The sequence below is a fragment of the Antechinus flavipes genome, chromosome 2 (genome assembly GCF_016432865.1).
Source record: "Antechinus flavipes isolate AdamAnt ecotype Samford, QLD, Australia chromosome 2, AdamAnt_v2, whole genome shotgun sequence".
Classification (NCBI taxonomy): Eukaryota; Metazoa; Chordata; class Mammalia; order Dasyuromorphia; family Dasyuridae; genus Antechinus; species Antechinus flavipes.
Genome location: NC_067399.1, coordinates 263,043,013 through 263,063,340, shown reverse-complemented (window position 1 = coordinate 263,063,340; position 20,328 = coordinate 263,043,013).

Here is a 20,328-nt window from a genome sequence, read left to right as displayed (position 1 = left end):
GCCTCCCTTGCATAGTGCCATAATAGAGATTTCTATTTGACATTAAATCTGATTGTATTGTTTACTATAAATATTCTATGATTGAATATTGATGCATGTAATATGCTATCCTTTTTATAGGAAAGAAGATACTTCTGACCTGACATATTTAATCTACATTCATAGGATCATAGAGTTAGAACTAGAAAGAATTTTCAAAGTTACTGAGTTCTTTCAACAAGTAGAGAAACTGAGGTTTAGAGGAAAAAAGGGATTTGTTCAGGGATATCCATTTAAATTAATCTTCCTGACTTTAGAGTTATGTTAAGTACACAGATTCCTCATATTGCTTTGTCTGAATTACTCTTTCATATCAACCAATTCTCTTTCTAATAGGTTTTATTTTTATTTTCACACGGAAAACTTCTCAACCTACCATTTAAGAGTATACCTGTGTAAGAGTGCTGGATTTGAAGTTCAAATACAAATACAACCACTGATACTTCCCATGCACACTAGTATTTAACAACTGCTTTCTCAGAAAACAATGTTTCCATAACACACTTTTAAATTTCATATATATTGTTAATATTATTTTCTATCACATCTTAAATCTAGGTAATTGACAAAACAATAAATTATGTTTTGACTCACTGTAGCTTTCCAGTTTTCAAGGTGTAAAATGCTGAAAATTTAATCATTTCTTGTGAGAGTGTTTTACCTGGCATATCACCTCTGTGGCATTAGACAAGTCACTTAACACATCATTAGAATTTGAGACAATACACTACTATGGAAAAATGCTGAATTTGCAGACAGAAGACCTGTAGTAGATTATACTGCTACTTACTACATGTGTGACTTTCAGGTTTAGAAATTAAAGTCTTTAAGTCTTGGTTTCATCCAATGTAAAATAAGTTAGACTAAATTATCTTTCAGGGTCCTCTTAGCTTTAAATCTACGATCCTATGATTCTTTAATCTTGATTTTCTCATTTATAAGATACAGATAATAATACCAGCAGTGCCTAACTTAAAGAATTATTGTGAGGCTCAAGTGAGAAAATGCCACATAAAACACTTTGCATATTTAATTTTATTATTGTTATGATTTATTTTAAACCTAAATACAAAATAAGAAAAGAAAAAATCATTGTCACGTACACAGCAAAACATGAGAGGATTCATTATAAAGCAATACATTTCCATTTCAAGAAAACTTGTTTAATGATAAGCAGGCTGATTTCAAAAAAGCCTGAAAAGACTTACATAAACTGATGCTAAGTAAATTGAGCAGACTAAAAGAACATTGTACAAAACAACAAGATGATGTGATGATCAACTGTGATGGATTTGGCTCTTTTCAACAATCAGATGAGTCAAGGCAATTCCAATGAACTTGTGATGGAAAGAATCATTCGCATCCAGAAAGGGAATTATGGAGACTGTGGATCAAAGCATAGTATTTTCGTCTTTATTTTGTTGTTGTTTGTTTGCTTGTTTATTTTTTCTTTCTTGAATTTTTCCCCTCTTTTGATCTGATTTTTCTGGCACAGCATAATGAATATGAAAATATGTTTAGAAGAATTGCACATGTTTATATTGGATTGCTTGCTGTCTAGAAGAGGGGAGATGGAGAAGAGGGAAAGAAAAATTTGGAATACAAAATTTTGTGAAAGTAAAGGTTGGAAACTATCTTTGCATGTAGTTAGAAAAATAAATACTAGTAAAGAAAAAGAAAAGAAAACCTATTTAATAAACACCACACATTATTTTCATAGCTGTTCATCTTTTCTTTGCTTCCTTGTAGGTTTTCTTTTGTATTCTGCTGTATACTTCACTGCCCCGCCCCCCACCTCCTCTACCTCCCCAAAGAAGGCTACAATTAGGTGTGGGTATATATATATATACATACACATGTATATATATACATACACATACACCCCCACACACTCACACACACATATACATATACACATATCTGACAGAGGTGTGAAACTGTGTTCTCTTTAATCTGTAAAATTATCACTCTGAAATTGTGTCTCCTTTTGATCTGTAAAAGAAGAGAGATGAGGGTCTCCTGTGATGACTGTGTATTTAAAATCAGCTGGAATCAGGAATTCAGGTTAAGGGAAAAATCTTCAATCTTTATTCTCAGTAGAGGTGAAGGATTGCAATAGCAGTATGGGCAGCCGTGACAGAAAGCCAGCCAGCAGAGGTAAAGGGGAATTGCAGGTGAAAAGGGGATTGGAGGTGAAGGGTGGTCACGATAGCAATGTGAGCAGCTGTGTCAAGACACCAGCCAGCAGCCTCTCTTTCTGCTTCCCTTTCCATTCCCCTGCCTCCATCCACCAAAATCATCATTTCCTATACAACACATCAGGACTTGCACAAAGAATGGGCGGGAGCCATTCTTTCTCCAAGCTTATATATTAATAGAGTATGGTCCAATTACTATTTAGCCTCACATGCTTGGGACTTAAGTGCATCAACTCAAGCCTCAGTCCATTACAGTCTCCCAAGCTCTAGAGAGTCTAGAAAGAAGGCAGATCCTCCTCCCAGAGTGAGATAAGCAGTATCATTCAAGGGCACATCAACTCCCATTGATCTTTGGGGAGTCGCATCTTCATTCAGGAAACTATTTCCATTGAATTGGGAAATCCTGGTCTGACAATCAGTTCAAACTGCCCCCAGATCTGCTCATAAAATAGGTTTCTGTTCACTCATTCTTTGCAGAATGTCCAAAGTAGTATGCTTTGCCTCTTTGGCATAGCTGCCAGGACTCCTGCCCTCTGTGAAGACATTTTCTTCTCAGTGCCAGCCTCCATTTCCCTAATAGAATTTTGCCACTTGAAAGTCAGTCTTCCTAGCAAAGCTAATTTCTCATCAGCAATAAGCTTCCCTTTTTGCCACTTAAACTTATTGGGTTTTTGGATTCTTTCATGAAGAACCTGCACTGACCAGACAAGGATTGCCACAACTCTCTGCATTTCCACTAGAACCTCCTCATATCTACAAACATCTATAAACATAAATAAATATACTCATACTCATTATGTGCAAGACTGTACTGTACTAGTTTCTATGGTTATCTATTTTTCTGGAGGAAAATAGCATTTTCTTTCATTAAAAACAAGTTTTTCTATATATTTTTTTCTAAACCAACCAGCTCATTATTTCCTAGACCACAGCAATATTCCAATCCTAATAACATTCTCTCTATGAGATTGTCTATAAAAGTTTCCTCTCCTTATTTTTTTCCTGCATGTCTTCTCTCCTTGGCTACATAGATTTTATTTGTATGAGAAACTTTTAATTTAAAATAATCAAATTATCCATTTTATACTTCAATAATGCTCTCACCTTATAATATGGTTTAAGATCTGATACTACTGAATCTGCTTCCTTTCCATCTCCTCCCCCTCCAGTTTCTTTGAAGTGCCAGATCTTTTGTTTTTCTAAGTAAACTTTGTTATTATTTTTTCTAACAGTAATTTTTTTTTTTAACAATTTAATTGGGATGGCATTAAATAGATGATTGCCATTTGTCATATTGTTATTTTTTATTATATTGATTTTATTTATCCATGAATGATAAATAATGCTTCAACAAAAATGTTTTATGTTCATATTTATATATGAGTAAATTCATACCATTCACATTCTAATTTATCATTACTTATTGTATATTTTCCTTTTCCCCATTTTTTCCTTTCTGTCCTTCTCACTCTATTCCTATTTTTCCTTTCTCTCCTCACTACTTTGCTTTTCTTTTACCTACTATCTTTGACCCCCTACTCTTTAAACTACCCATCCCTTCAGGAATCCCTTTATCCTCTCCCTCTTCCCCATCTCCTTGTCCTCTTATTTCTTTCTGAATTTAGAAGACGTTACACCCTTCTAAAGGCATGTATTGTTTCCTTTTTAACCTAGTCTTGATCAGAGGAATACCTCTCATCTGCCCTCCCTCCTACAGCTTCTTTTGTATTCTTTTTTTTTTTTTTTGCCTCTTTTGAATGATATAATTGTACCTTTTTATCTCTCTCTACACAGTTTTATGTATATCTACACTCACACACATATAAATATATATATATAAACAATAAAATAAAAATAAATAAAACAATATAAATAAAAACAATAGTCAAAAGAACTGACAATATTTTCAAAACCTTATGGAATTCCTTATAATTGATCCTTAATATTTAGTTTACATTTTTCCTAGGTATTCTATGTCAATTCACTTAAGTTTTGCTGTTTTTATAATAGATATCTGAAAGTCTTTTAGTTCTTTAAATGTCCACCCCTCCTCCCCCCCTTTCGGTATTATACTTAACTTTGTTGGATAAATTACCATGGTTTGAAATGTTAGCTATTTTGCTTTACAAAACATGCCCAGGCAGTAAAATTCAAGTTTTTGAATTACTATGAATATTACTATGAATTGCATAGTAATTCATAATTTAAAAATAATTTATTTGTAACTGGCCTAGATGGTGTGCATGGCCAGGATGGATCTCCAGTAGGATTCTGGCGGGGTTCTGTAGGGACATCCCTAAGCATTCTTGTTCACCCTTGCTGGTACATTTTGACATTAAACAGTGACTCCACTTTACAGGACAAAAGATACAATAGCAGATGTTTTAACATAGATAGGGATCAGGATTAGGTGATCACCTTCATGGAACAGATATCCTTGGGAACATTGTTGATCTGGCACTTTGAAGTGCAAAAGAAGTCCCCTAATCTAGCTGAGCAGACCTTTCTCTGCGTGCCCCAGGCCCTACGATTGAGGGAGGGGAGGGGAGGCCAGTCCTTTGTCCATTTCACTGGTATTCCAAAATCTATGGTCTTTCAATATAGAAGCTACAAGATCTTGTGCAAGCCTTATTGTAATTCCACAATATCTAAATGTTTTTTTCTTGTTGCTTCCAATGTTTTCTCTTTAACCTGGAGTTTTGAAACTTGGCTATGATATTCCCCTAAATTTTATTATTTCTTTGTGTCTTACAATGTCATTAGCTTCCCTTTGCCCAATTCTAGTTTTAAGGGAATCATTTTCTTCCTTAAGTTTTTGGTTCTTTATTTCAAGTTGGTTGACTTTCTTCTCATAATTTTCTGTATTCTCTTGCATTATCTCCATTTTTACTATTTTTTCTTTGTTCTCTCTTATTTGATTTTTAAAGTCCTTTTTGAGCTTGGGACCATTTGACATTTCTCATTAAAAATGAGTGGCTTTTAGTTTTTTTTTTTAAAGCTCCATTATCTTCACCTACATATGAATCTTGATCTTTATCTCCATATAACTATCCATGGTTAGATTCTTTCTCCTTTGCTTTCTCATTTTTATTATTATTTTTGTTTTCTTTTATCTTTAGCAACTATTAATGTAATCAAGTTCTGGTCCTGAGTATGAGTAACAAGGCTCCACGCCTCAGGTACTTTTTACTATTATTTTTTGAGGTTTGTGCCAGGGTTCAACATTAGATTCTCTCTCTACTCCTAAACCAACATTAGCGTACCCAGTCCTTCTGGCCCACACATGATCTTATTCCCTGTGGTCCCTTTGGTGGCTGCAAACTACAGTTGTCCTCTTTTTCCTGGAACTGAAGCCAGCTTACCTGCAGGGTCTCTACCTCTCTGCTACTGCACTCATCAAGTGTGTGGTAGTTCCTTTTCCACTGAAGCATCAGCCCAGCCCACAACTGTGTCTCTGGATTGTGGAAAGTCCTTCAGTCTTCTCCTGCTTCAGACAATGCCCTCCCATAGGGGTGAGATGAAAGTTACTGAAACTGAGGCTGAGGCTGAGGCTCCCTCACCTCAGCTTCCCCCAGGCTTTTTATTTGTTAATTCTATAGAATTGGCCTGGAAGTGTTTGCATTTCACTTAAGCTGAACTTCTGTCCCTGTAGATCGGGTCTTTTTTCTGGAAACTTCTTTTGTTGTTTTAGGAGAACTGCTTTAACCTGACTTGTTTGTTTTCACTGCTCTACTCTGAGGCAAAGCATGAAAAGGATTAAGGAAATTAAGACTTTGGTTTAACTTCATACATTGATAAGTGGGTGAAGTTGACTTATAGCAAGTGCTAGAGCTATTTTTTTTTTTTTTTTATATTTGGAGAAAAGAGTCAGGGAGTACTGAGAGGAATGAGAAAGGAAAAGGTTAGGATCTGGATTATCCAAAAGAAAATACATTTGCTTTATATAGGCAAGGAAGATATGGACTGGAGAAGAGGGACTTAAACAAAACAAAGCTAAGAGTTGCTAAACTTGTATAGAAAGCCTAGAGTCATCAACCCTGAAATTAGAGTATTTAAAGGGTATTGATAGGGAATAATGTATAGGAATTAAAATGATCTAATCTCAAAATTTTCTGAGTGATTCTGTTCAGATGACTTTTCTGAAGACACCAAAAAGATAGGGTTATTTACCAGGTGGACAAATAATTTAATAGCAGAAGGGTAGAAACTGAATATATAATTTCATTATTATAGTGAGTTCCTTATAGGAGGAAATTCCTCCTACCAATCTAAGTCATGTTATGCCACAGTTCTCTTTAACTGTCCTGACTAGTTTCCCTTGTCTCAGTTTCCTTAACTGCTCTGTCTCAATCCCCTAAATTGTAAACCCCACTCTGGTCCATTAAGACTGAGGACTATTTGCTCTAAGGTTATAAATTGTTAGCAAGATAAACAAGAAAGTAGACCTCTTGATTCTTTTTCTGTCCTCAAGAATTTACAATATCCCTCTAAAATATTCCAAGATACCTCACTGATATCTTTATTTCTGTGTATTCAGACATCCTGTCTCTGGATTTTAGGATTTATGGCCTCCCCCATCCTGACAGACGTTTTCCCGAGCTTCTTACCCCTTCCTTTGTTTAGAGAAAAGGTATTTAAGAAGTTGGGGTTCTCCCATTCATTGCTGGAGGCTGTCCGCTGGATTCTTTGAGATGACAGTCTCTTCCAGCCCTGGGACCAACATGGATTCCTTGGTCCCAGTATATCTTTATCTCTGTCTGACTGGATAATTTGAGTCCTGTCCAGTAAATTATACTCTCCCATTAATAAAATATTAGAAACTCTCTAATCTCTCTCATGCCTCAGTTTTTCTTGCATTACAGTCAGGACTTTTTCTGGAATCGATAATCTTAGAGAGATGCCTATACTTGGAATATGAGTGTTTAAGAGATTTACCCAAAATCACACAACTGGAGAAGGAAATGGCAAACTATTCCAGCATCTTTGATAAAAAAACCAAACACCTCAAAATGTAGGTATGAAGAACTGGACATGAATGAAATTATCGAACAACAATAAGGTCACTCAGCAAATATGTGTCAAAAGCGAGACTTGAATATAGAGCTTCCTGGCTTCTGGGCTAACTTTCTCATCCACTATGTTGCCTCTAATATTAGAAGAAAAGAAAAAGAGCAATTTAGTACCAGGAGAAAACATCGGAAGAAAAGGCAGACAGAATCTAAACTCAGTGGAAGCATGAGGTTTCTTGCATGAGGTTTAAAACTATACAGGACATTAGATCAGCTGAGTATTAAATTCAACCTAAACTGAAAAATTAAAAATAATGAACAATTCATAATCTCCAACTCACCCCTGACTTCCTTGGTGTATGGGTTTAATTGTGATCCCACTGATAAGCAATATATATTGTGAAAGAACACTAGATTTGGAGACAGGGAAGCTGGTTCTGAATCCCAGCTTTGTCATTTACTACTTGTGCACTCCTCAACAAGTTCTTCTTCTCTTTGGTACACAGTTTTTTCATATGCAAAAAGAGTGAGTTGGACAAGATGTCTTTTTAGGTTCCGTTTATCTATAAATCTATGACCTTTGATCCCATGAATCCTATGAATAGGATTTTCTCTGAAGTTATATATCAAGACTCTGCGAAATATGTAAACATATGGGTGAATAGAGCTCTGTACCTGGAGTTAGGAAGAGAAAGGAAGGAAAAGAGAGTAAGCATTTTTATAGTGCCTATTATGTGCTAGGTACTATGCTAAATGCTTTACAGATATTATTTCATTTATAACAAGCCTGAAAGATAGGTGATATTATTATAGTCATTTTACTGAGGAAATTGAGGTAAATAGTAGCTAAATGATGATTCCAGACCCAGGGCTTCATCCACTGAGTGACTTAGCTGCCCACATGTCTGAATCTATGATCTGAGTTCAAACTGGGCCTTAGACACACTAGCTGTATAACATCGAGCAAATTGTAATCTTTGTCTGTCTGTTTCCTCATCTGTAAAATGAATTTAATAATGGCACCATCCTGCTAGGGTTGTAGTGAAGATCAGATGAGATAATATTTGTAAAATGCTTTCCAAACTTTAAAGTGCTATATAAATGTTAGTTATTATTATTATCACTATACTAGCTGTTTTATTGTTGTTGTTATTATATTGGAACTTCCCCTAAGGGGTTAAGAGAAACTCATATAGTCATTCATGTGGATTTTATCTCTACAATTTATCTTAATCTTTTCCCTTGTCTATGCTTCCATTGCACCTTCTTTATATAATTTCCTGTTACTATCTTTGTAATTCAGCACCTCTGATGAACTAGTCACTATGCTTGGTGTTGGAATCCAAAGACCAGAATGAAACAATCTTTGCCCTAGAGAAGTTTAAATTCTATTGAGAGGGAAACAACATATACACAGATAAGCAAATCCAAACATATACAAAGTTAATAGAGGGTAATTTCTGGGATTGGGTTGGAAGGATTAGGATTGACTTTATGTCTTGAGTCCTGAAGAAGGCTGGGGATTCTATCAAGTGCAGGTGAAAAGGGAGCACAATGGAGAAAACCCTTAGCTCTGGGAATCAGAGTCAGTGTGGCATTGGTTAAGTTGCTTTAACTTTTCTGGACCTCAGTTTCTTTATCTGTAAAATGAGAGAGTTGGTTTTGATGGCTTATGAGGTCCCCTTCATCACTAGATCTATGAACCTATGTGTGCATTCTGTGCATGTTCCCCTTATTTTTGAACTATTGCTATAATTTCCAAATTGATCTTCTCATTAGCCACTTTCTTTCTATTCTTATTATTGCCTAGTTAATCATTTTTAAAGATAGGTCTGACCTTGCTACTCTCTTACTCAAAATTCTTCAGGGTCTAATCTAATTTAGCAATTTAAACATTTTTAATATGCAAAAGCCAATGGTAGGTATGTGTTGGAATCCTTACAAACTGCTAACTAATTAGAGTTGATCTAATCTTACAAGAAAATGCTTTGGGCAGAACCTGAAACAAGGTACTAAGTAGGACTAATTAATACAAGGCTTGTGTTCACACCTTTACTCATTGGAGTTCACAAGTATGGGAGTTTCACAAAGTAAACTTTGTAACTTTATGAGTTCACACCTCCCTTGAAGCTCTTTGGGCCAGAGAGCACTATGGGAGAAAACCCACAATCCCTCTCTTGAAGGAGCATAAATAGAGCTTCAATGGGCCAGTCAAAGAAGTTTCTCAGAGTGAAGAAGCTACAAGTCGAGATTTCAGCGGAATTACGCCAGAAGCCCTCTCTCCGAGGCAAGGCAGAATATTTTCCACTTGGCTGGCTGGTGGCAGAAGAAGAGTTTTCAGAGGAAGAAGCTACGAGTCGAGAGTTCAGTGGACAACCAGATTCATCTTCATCTCACACCACTGTGGTAGGTGGCTGGACTCTTGCACTGCCCCCCACTGAGACCAAGCTGGTCTGAAAGACTCACCAGAAAGCTAGCCGAGCCCCAAGTGAAAGAAACAAGAGATTCATTCCATCTCTGTGCTGGTTGGAGGCAGAAGAAAGCAGAGGCAGAGGCTGAAGGACAAAACCCTTGGATTTGGCGACATTTGGAGGGAGCTCTTGGAACCAAGCAGAGAGATAGACCTCTAAGCTAACCGGGCTATATTGGAAATAATAAAAGATCTGAACTTTTATCACCTGGCTGCATTTGGGAAGAAGATCACCACAGGTATGGACTTACAAAGACAAAATGAAATATAGTTCTTGTTCTCAAGGAGCTTACATTCTACTAAGAAAAGGGGAATTTATCATATAAATAGATAAATATATTACATGATAATTTGGATAGCGTAGGAGTATTAAACATCTAGGGATATCAGGACAGATTGTTGTTATATTGAAGATGGTACATCACCTGAATTTTTCAAGGAAGGTGGAGGTTATAGAATTCAGAGGTGAAGCATGGGTAGGACATTGGGCATTGGGTAGCAAAGTCATGGTGGTGGAACACACAAAGGTCAGGAAAAGCAAGGAGACCAATTTGGTTGGAATGAAGTATAACAGAAGATATTGTGAGCTAGAGGTTAAGCTAGAAAGGTTGGCTAGGTATAGATTGTGAAAGGTTTTACATGAGAAGCAAAAGAATATGCAATATATTCTAGAGGCAATAAGGAGCTAACGAGGAATTCTCATACTTGGGTCAAAGTTGGGTAAGAAGGTTGAGATACAGAGGAAAGTTATTATTATTACTACTAATAATAGAGATGCTATTTGTCTTTTGTTTTCAAAAAGATAAATGATATGACAGGATAATGTCTTGACTAAGGAATGAATTAGATTTAAGTGAAGTACTTCATCTGTCTTTATGGCCATTGGAATAAATTGTTCCCATTCACCCATTCCATAGGGGGAAGTCTTCACATACTTGGAGCAGACCCTAATTCATTTTGGGTTTGTGACCTGTTGGTTACCTTCAATCTGGTTTAATTCATCTGCTGAGATGACTAATAATGATACTTAACATTTAATAAGAATATTTAACATTTATATAGTGCTTTAAAATTTGCAACATGCCTTAAATTATTAACTTATTTTGTTGTCAAATGAGGGAAGATTCTATTATCTCTCTTTTATAGATAAAAAATGAGACAAAGTTAAACTATTTGTAACAGAGTTACTGAGCTGGTAAATATCCAAGGCCAGATTTTCTCTTTTGTCCTGCTGTTTCACTGGACAATCCATAGGAGGAGGAATGAGGAAGGTAAACATGAGTTAATAGAATATAACACTAGAATAGTGATGGGTTGGGAAAGGGGGGGGGGGGCAGGGGACTCTCAGGCCCAGACCTTCATGACATAATCACAGTAGGCAACCCCTTGAAGGAAGCAGGAGGAACAGAAGGCAGCACATAAGAAGGTAGAATATCTTATTAGGCAGGAGCAGACTGACAAAGTTGAAGGGGTATTCCAGAGTAGGAAAGATACTCTTGTGACTGTGTAATAGTGTATCCTGCTGAGATGATAATGATGAGAAGGATTCAAGAAGATTAATCCCATTAAGTTACTTTCCTGTGGAAACTCCCTGGGAGAAAGTAAAGAGAGAGGGAAATATTTAGGGAAGGTGGGGAGGACTCAACTATGGGTCAGGAGAGGGGCTGTCCCACCTGTTGTAGTGATATGGGACAACCCTATAAAGCCATTAAAAGAAAGGGAGTTCCCCATCAGAATAGGACCTACAGAACAGTTAGTTCTAGTTAAGGCAAGTGGCATTTTAGGAGGAGGTGGTCTGTAGGGTGAAGATGAGGGACTGGATGATGTTTTGAAAGGTGGGACCCAGGAGAAAGGGGCAAGATGTTCATGGTATGGTCCCATTAGGTAATTTTAAGGAAACCTAAAGAAAGAGGGGTGTGTGTGTGTGTGTGTGTGTGTGTATGTGTGGGAGCATTTAGAACAGGAAGGACTGGGATGGGACAGATCTCAACTTGGTGGAAGATCCTTCCAATAACCAAAGGCTGGTTCCTTATACTGCAAGTAGCCCTGGGTAACCAAGGAGAGAGGGAGAGGAAAGGATTTAGCATCCTGGGTATGGAGAAAGTGGGTGGCTTTGGAAATTGGGTAGTTTTGAAGTATAGGACTTGAAGAAGACTTTAAGAAAGAGGACAGGAGAAATGATGCAAATTGGCACCCTGGGGTAAAACTTTGATCACCCTTGCTGACACCAAGTCTAAATTTGTTCTGTCTGTCTCATTGCTATTCTATTTTCTGGAGCCAAAAAGAATTAAGTATAATCTCTTCTTCACTTAAAAGCCTTTCAGGTACTTACCAGCTATCCGATCCCATCTCAGCCTTTTCTTTTACAGAATAAATACCATTACTTCATTCACTTGATTGTCATATGACATAGACTCCATTGAAATCTTGGATAGTCTTCTCTGAATACTGTCCAGCTTATCTTTGTCCTTCTTAAATTATGTTGCCAATCATATACCCAACACAATACTGTAGATGAGGTCAATGAGAGCAGAATACAGAAAAACAAGAAAAGCTCTCTCACTTCTCAGGGCTTCAGTTTCTTCATCTATAAGAAGAGAGATTTGACCTGGAATTTAGTTTCTAGATGATGCCTAAATTATTTTCTAGCTCTAACTTTTGTGAAATACTGCAGTGTGTAGATAGTAAAACTGAACAAAGCTCACTGTATGTTCCCCAATTGCAACATATTAATTATTATGTTTATATAATGATGTTATTATATTATATTGAGAATTTAGAGCAGCTGGGAAGGAAAGGCAATGTAATTAATAACAAAATTATATCCAAAATGGTATGATATCAGCTGATATATATTAGATGGAGAGGTCTTAAATTTATTACATTTTTATAATCCAAGTGTGTTCTCCTGGTTGTGAGTATACACACACTTAAGTATAAAAACACACAAAATCATTCCATCACCATATTACCATCATGAAGGTAAAGATGGAAAACCTCTCCCTAATGTACACACACTATTTACACATTCATACACATACAAGCAAACATAATGTATATATAATGTGTGAGTATAGATAAATATATGCATATGTGTATATGTACATCATAGATGTATATAATACACACAGATGCATATACATATAATACAATATGCATTCACATTCTCATTTGTACATATATAATCTATACATTCAAACATTCATATATATGTATATAATCCATATGTATATGGCCACACATATATATGTGTGTATGTGTGTGTGTGTATATGTAGAAATTATTGCATAAAGTTATATAAACTTTTGGGAGGTGCCAAAATCATCAAGTGGATGAGTTAAGAGAAAGGATAAAAGAAGGCTCAAGACAGAGCCTTGGGGTACATTCATAGTTAAGGAGTTGTGATATAATGAAGTAACAGTTGACATTGGTTAGTCGTGCATGGGGAGAATGATGCTAGAGTAATGAAAATCCAGAGATTATCATTATTAATCAGAGAAATGCAAATTAAGACAACTCTGAGATACCACTACACACCTGTCAGATTGGCTAGAATGACAGGGAAAGAAAATGTGGAATGTTGGAGGGGATATGGGAAAACAGGGACACAGATACATTGTTGGTGGAATTGTGAACACATCCAGCCATTCTGGAGAGCAATTTGGAACTATGCTCAAAAAGTTATCAAACTGTGCATCCCCTTTGATCCAGCAGTGTTTCTACTGGGCTTATACCCCAAAGAGATACTAAAGAAGGGAAAGGGACCGGTATGTGCCAAAATGTTTCTGGCAGCCCTGTTTGTAGTGGCTAGAAGCTGGAAAATGAGTGGATGCCCATCAATTGAAGAATGGTTGAGTAAATTGTGGTACATGAATGTTATGGAATATTATTGTTCTGTAAGAAATGACCAGCAGGATGAATACAGAGAGGACTGGCGAGACTTACATGAACTGATGCTAAGTGAAATGAGCAGAACCAGGAGATCATTATATACCTCAACAACGATACTGTTTGAGGATGTATTCTGATGGAAGTGGATCTCTTCAATAAAGAGAGCTAATTCAGTTTCAATTGATCAAGGATGGACAGAAGCAGCTACACCGAAAGAAAGAACACTGGGAAATGAATATAAACTGCTTGCATTTTTGTTTTTCTTCCCGGGTTATTTCTACCTTCTGAATCCAATTCTCCCTGTGCAACAAGAGAACTGTTTTGTTCTGCACACATATATTGTATCTCGAATATACTGTAACCTATTTAACATATAAAGGACTGCTTGCCTTCTGGGGGAGGGGGCGAAGGGAGGGAGGGGAAAAATCGGAACAGAAGTGAGTGCAAGGGATAATGTTGTAAAAAATTACCCTGGCATGGGTTCTGTCAATAAAAAGTCAAAAAAAAAAAAAAAAAAAAAAAAAAAAAAAAAGAAAAAAAAAAAAAGAAAAAAGAAAATCCAGAGATTATGCTAGAAAAGAGAATAGTTAATAGTATCAAAAGATGTAAAGAGGTCATGAAGGATAAAGAGTGAAAAATATTAATCAAATTCAACCTTGAGGAGATTATTGTTAACTTTGGAGAACAGCATCCTTTTAAGGAAGAGGTTGCAACTAAGTGGCCCAATGGATAAAACACTAGATCTAGAGTAAAATCTGGCTTCAGATTTTTTTTTTTTAAAGTTGGTCCATTTAATTACATCTTTATTTAAAAAAAAACCCTTAACTCCGTAAATTAATGAACACATAGATGTTAAAAATTTCTGTGAACATAAGAAATAATTTAACAAGTACAGTAAACTTTTCATGGAAGAAATTTTCAAGTTTGCATTCTGTCCATTCTAAAATATTTAACATGGGACTAAATACTAGCTGTGAGACTCAAGGCAAATCATTTAACTTCTGTTCATTTCAGATTTCATATCTATAAAGTAGGGAAAATAAACCTACATCCTAGGATTATTGTGAAGCTAAAATGAGATGCAATTCATAAAATGCTTTGAAAATCTTTAAAGTGTTAGTTATTATTATTGTGAGAGTTTGAAATAACATTTTTGTTTCCTATTCATTAAATCCATATTGTGTGGTATCTCTATTCATTAATTATAGCACTTTGGTATAATATGTCTTTTTATTATATATACATATAATTTTGAATGAGTTTGACAAATATTTGGTGTTCCTTTTGAATCGATTCAGGAATAGTATACTCGTTCTGATTAATGCTTTAGTTTCAGCCATCAGTTACATGATTTCCCCCAGACAATTAGACATCTAGAATTGTATGTCAATTCAATTTCATTCAATAATCCTGTACTTAATGACTTTAACTGGGAAAATATTAATGAAATTCAATTGTGACAATATTTATAATGTCCACCAGATGGTGATATTTCCTTATAAAAGGAAATACAAGTTTACAAAGTGAGAAAATCTCTTATTTTCCAGGGTTTTTAATCTATCTATCTATCTATCTATCTGTCTGTCTGTCTGTCTGTCTGTCTGCCTGTCTGTCTGTCTGTCTGTCCGCCTGTCTGTCTGTCTGTCCCTTTTAGGCCCTTTTAGGAAGGGCCATTTTAAAAGGCCACATAGCCTTGCCTCTGTGGCTAGAGCCAAGAGTGGATTTCACTTATGAAATTATAATTAATGAAAAAAGTTGAGATTTCTTTTACTAAAATCCAATTCACTTGCATGTCATGGCATCACCTCTCTGTTATGATCTTTTTTGAGAATGATGGACAAACAGCAACAATAATACACACACACACACACACACATCTGTATATATATTCATGTATAGATATGTATATACACAGATATATATTATATGTGTGTGTGTGTGTGTATGTGTGTAGTATGTGTATGTGTGTATGTGTATGTAAATTGGTGGGATGAGGATGAGGGAATAGACAATGGTTGCCTTTTGTTGAGTGGGTATGGGTAATGAAGTTGGAGAAAGATTTTTCTTTGACTTCACTGTAATACTGGAATTGGCATGAGATTAGCATATCAAATCATCAGCAGAGTGCTCAGAGAGGTATCATGTCACAGTGAAAATAAACAAGTATATATTTGGCATCAGAAGACCTGGATTTGAATCCTGTATTCCCTGTGTGACTTTCTGCAAATAACTTCCCTGGGCCCCAGTCTTTTCATTTATAAAGTGAAACAGTTGAATTATATGATTCATAATTTCTTCAGACAGAAGCATTTTGGGTGATATTCTCTTTTTCTTGTGGACAAGTGATTTGTGAAAATATATTATAGCATACTTTTTTTCAAATTTCTTTAATTTTGATTATTGATATTTTAGGATCAATAGACATAAGATATAAAGAAAAAATATTGACATAAAGGATGAAACTTATGGCTAAGACATATAGCAAGAATTTGAAATTTTAAGATAAAAGGATCATAGCCTAGAGAAGTAAAAGACCTCAGAGGTTATCTAAGTAAGAAGTTGAAGAATTGCATAAGAAACCCTGATATGTAAAAATAACACTTAGTTTTAGAAAAAGCCCTGCAGTTTATTGAATAGATCCTTTATGGAAGTGCATGGGAAAAGTAAGGACAAAAACTTCACAGTTAAGATGGTATGAAAGGGATATGATTTGCCCTACTTGAGACAAAATATAAACCAAGGAGATCACAGATCCATTGATTCTTGAAGTATCAAGTTCATAGTTATCTGATTGGAGTCAGATATAAAATCAATATGAGCTGATTACTGTTGACCTATGGAGCCTAGTGTATAACATTTCAATATGCAAGTACTAAAATTCACGTGGGGCTTTATAATTGCTGTCTCTTTTTCATTGATCTAAAGCTTGGGTTCTTAATCTTTTTTTGCATCATGAACCCCAGGTGGTGGTCTGGGGAAATCTGTGAACTCTTTCTCAGAGAACTTATCTAAAGAAGTCTCAATAGGCATACCTGCAATTTTTATGTATGCCTTGGAAAGCTATATTCTAACAACATAAACATTACACATTGACAGTGCCAATACTTCAAGGATAAATACTTGTGCATTATTTATCTATCACTGTTTCTAGAATTTGATTTAGGATTTTTGGTGCATTATTTCAATAATCATTGATTCACAGAACAGCCAATGTAAAAATTACAAAAATTATAATCTTATAACTAAACAACTTATATAGGCTTGTAAGACAAGCCTGTAATCTTAGGCGTAAATATATTTGATTATAAATTGCTTGCTTGGGTATGATTTACTTCTTATTTTTAATTTTTCCTTTCATGATCATAGCATTATAGAGGAAGGACTTCCTTCAACTTTCTTATTTTATAGAGAAGGAAAATGAGGCCTAGAGAGGATGAATCATTTAAAATCACAGATTTAGAGCTAGAAGGGACATTGAAAGACAACTGGTTTGAATTCTATGGATGTGGAAATTATGTCTTTGTGATTTTAAGTGTCTTGGCCAAGATCTCACAGGTAGCACTCCTCAGAGGCAGTATTTGAACCCAGATTTCACTGAGTTCAGAGCCAATGATCTTTCCATTTTGTCATCCAAACATCATAGATGATTTGGAGTCTCTAGGACCAGAACCATCATTGAGAACATTATATATTCAGAGCATTTTACTTTGAATGATGCTATTTTGACTCAGACTTATATTGTCAGTAAACCTATCATTAATTTTAAAAAATAGTCTTTCCTTTCTAAATTTTTTTTCATGGGTAAATATGTCAAGAAAGAGTTCTCTTTGTTTTTCCCATGAGGATTTGGTTGTCATCTCCCTCCTCTTTCTTTTCATCTCCCTACCAAAGCTGCATTGATGAGACTAATGTTAGACAAAGCAATTAACTATTATGGTGAATTCCACTTATTAAGACATTTGTGATGGTCTTTAGAGATATGTTGTAGGCTCAACAATGTACAATATTTGGACCTGAAATTTCTATGCTATTTCTTTATCCACTAATCCTTATTCACTTAGAACTGGAATGTATTTTTAGACAGTGGCAAGATGGCTTTCTATCAAAGCCTTTAAAATGTGTTTTTATTCTCCCTTTCTTCCCTGTAATATCCAGGCTTTCTTTTCATTCTCAAAGATGAAGTAAAACTTTCTAAACAGGCTAAGAAAATGGCAAAAGGATAATTTACAAGAGAAGATGCCACCTTTCCTCCCAGGTGACCTATTAACTTTGTCTCCCCTTGCTTACCCAGGGAAAACCAACAATACTTTGTGAGACAATTCCCACCACAGATAGCTCTCCCATTGGCAAACCCACATTGTTGCAACGTTATTTGGTCACTGTCCTCTAGTGCTGTTAATTAACTGCCTTTGTTTTTGTGCCAGAATTTTGTATAACTTTTTGTGCTCTTGGTTAATTATGCGACAGGGAGAAGGCTCAACTCTCTTAAGCTCTCTGATTCCCTGAAGTTGCTATTGCCTAGTGAATTGAGAGGCAAGCTGGCTTCTGAGAGGCCCATAATGTATTCAAAATAATGCTGGACTTGGGTCTCATTGGTCCTACTACTTTGTCTCCCTGAGACTCAATTTCCTCACTTGTGAAAGGTGAGAAATACTTACCTCACAGAATATCTGTCAGGAGCAAATAAATTAATATATATCACATGTATTTGAATATATAAAATGTTTAATAAAAATAATATATTTCACATATATTTTAATATGTGAAAATGTAAAATGTTTTCAAATATTTCAAATATGAAAATAGTTTCCAACATATTCTAATACATCTGAAAATATGTATCATTTTTATATATATTATGTGAAAATTTATATGTATCTTTCTGAATGTACTTAACAAATATAAAAGACTCTAAATGGAAAGCATTTCCTTCCCCTAGTAAAAGAACAAATATATTTAACCATATCAATATTCCAGTGATGAAGCAGGCCCAGGAATGACATCTACAAATCATTTGAATATTGTCTTATAGATGAAAAGGCAGAGTAGAGTGGGAAACATTCTACAAATTGTGGAATGGTACATACAAAGCAAGCACTAGTTGAAATTCTTTTCTGAATGAATATAATGCTGTGAGACAGACACTGACAAAATGTCTGTTTTTTTTTTTTTTTTTGTTTTTGTTTTTAAGGGGGGAGAGGAGGTTGGTTCAGTACCAGAGCATGTACTTTTGATCAAGAACTCAGCTCCATTTATTATGTGCACCACCCAACTCTTCAGGCCTCTGTGACATAAATCCCAGGTCTCTATGTCTTTCTCTGACTATAAGAAAAATATCTTATATACCCAATCTTAGCTCTGTCTCTTTCTTGTAGTAGCACTTTTCTTTCATTTGTCCAGGATTTGGTGGAGATAATCCATTCAGATCAATAGTTCATAGTTGCCATTCTCCTGACTCCCCTTACTTTTTACATCATTGATTGTATGTCTTTTCAATTCATCTCTAATTCAAGAATACATTATATAAGGACATACAATAGTGACAGAAGCAGAAATATTACTGTGCAGTCTACTCAGTTCCTAGACCCCAGATTCAGGTGCTCCCAACCAATCAATCAATCAATTAATATGGAACGAATGATGAATTATAAAACATTTATTAAGTAGTTCAAGGGGCAGAGTCCATTGTTCTTGACTCATCCTCAACAATATTTGTTGAGATATGATGAGTCTCACCCCTCCACCCTAATTGCCCCTAAGATTTTTCCCCTTCTTCTGGGAACATATTTGAAACTTAGAAAGCTTTTTGGAATCACTGATAATGCTGTTATCCCCAGATATCCAGATTCAGATCACGTCACAAAATCATGTCCAGTTAAACTAATCCCCAAAGAGCAACAAAAGAGATGAGGTGAGAATGAGGATGAGAAAAAGTATTAATTAAATGATTACTCTATGATAAGTGCTAGGATTCAAAATACACAGCAAGACCCAAAACAAAGCCCAACCCCCAAAGAGTTCTTTTCTCCAAGGAATTTACACACTAATGCAGAGACAGTTTATGAGATACATGCAAAGTGGATAGAAGGTAATTTAGGGGGGAAGACAATAGCAATTGGGAAAATGGGGCAATGTCTCCTATAGAAGATGTTATTTTTGTTGTTTGTCCTTCCTTCTTGAAGAGGACCATGACATCAGGGAGTTGGATTTAAGTGAGGGTGAGCTATACAAAGTTTCCAGTCTTACTTTTTTCTTCAGAGCCATCTGGGTCTAGAGGTAAGATCTAGATTAGGACAACTGGAGATGGCCCAGGATGTAGAGAGAAATCTTGGCTGATTGGAAGAAGCTAGAGATTCCAAGACTACAAAGCAAGACTAATCAACAAGCAATTATTAAGTACTTACTACCTACTTGGCATTGTTCTAAATCCAAAGGATATAAATAAATTAAGAAGATAGTCAGGTTTCTCAAGGAGCTAATAAGACCACACACAAAGGAGATGAAAAGCTGTGGGGAGGGAAAAGGAAGTATTTAGGCAAGGCATGGTATTGAAACAAAGAAAATCTGGACAGATCCTGGAGGGTGATGGATGTGGATCAGCTTGGGCTCCAAAATGGAGTCTTGGGAGGAGCTCACCAATAGAAAAAGGAGACTGTCTTGGCCAAAGGATGATTCTCAGATGAAGAAGTTCTAAGAACAGGGGGAAATTTCAGGATAAAAA